Genomic DNA, 908 nt, shown 5'->3' on the forward strand with positions numbered 1-908 from the left:
AGCCTGCGAACTGAAAGGTCCCAGGTTCGATTCCAGTCAAGGGCATGTACCTTGGTTGCGGGCACATCCCTAGTAGGGGGTGTGCAGGAGGCGGCTGATCGATGTTTCTAACTCTCTATCCCTCTCCCTTCCTCTCTGTAAAAAATCAATAAAATATATTTAAAAAAAAAACAAATGAAGAAAAACAAAAAAATAAAAAAACAATGACTGAGTACATTATTTCAAAGAACTACAACCCTGAGAAGATGAAAATCACAAAAGAAAAGATTAAAGATGTCATGATACATGTTTATGAAGCAGTGCATAAAAATGCATAAAACGGTCCTAACTTGTTTGGCTCAGTGGATAGAGCTTTGGACTGTGGACTGAAGGGTCCCAGGTTCAATTCTGGTCTAGGGCACATGCCTGGGTTGTGGGCTTGATCCTCAGCCCTGAAGAGGGCAGTTGATCATTGATTCTCATCATTGATGTTTCTCTCTCTCCCTCTCTGAATAAAATATATACTTTAAAAAATGCCTAAAATAAATTTTTTTTTTCTTAGAAATGTAGAATGGTTGATAAAAGAAATTGTAAAGTTAGGAAGTGAACATTTCCATACATTAACAAATGCTTACCTATGCTCTCAAACATTCTCAATCCAAAGTATCAAATATATTTCTGGAAAAACACTTTATTTTAACATGGACACATAAGTAGCAAAACAAGGATTTTAAGAAATAGACCTATGTTAATATCTGAAATAATTGGTTATGGTAATATTCTTTAAATAATTGCTAAAAATGAAATTATTGGGATCTCCAATGCCTAGGACAGATTATGTGAATCGCGGAGGAAATGTTATTATTCTTTTTTTTATTTTTATAACCTTTAATATAGTTTATTTTTTAAAAATATGTATTTCTTTATTG

At 33.4% G+C, this 908-nt stretch overlaps 1 protein-coding gene across 1 annotated transcript in view; it reads right to left on the reverse strand.

Annotated features, from left to right (window-relative positions):
- The window catches only part of ACTR10 (actin-related protein 10 homolog (S. cerevisiae)), a 29,664-nt gene that overhangs the window by 4,977 nt on the left and 23,779 nt on the right, over positions 1-908 (reverse strand). The gene's annotated exons all lie outside the window — the stretch shown is intronic.

This window comes from Myotis davidii, unplaced genomic scaffold, assembly GCF_000327345.1.
Source record: "Myotis davidii unplaced genomic scaffold, ASM32734v1 scaffold281, whole genome shotgun sequence".
Taxonomy (NCBI): domain Eukaryota; kingdom Metazoa; phylum Chordata; class Mammalia; order Chiroptera; family Vespertilionidae; genus Myotis; species Myotis davidii.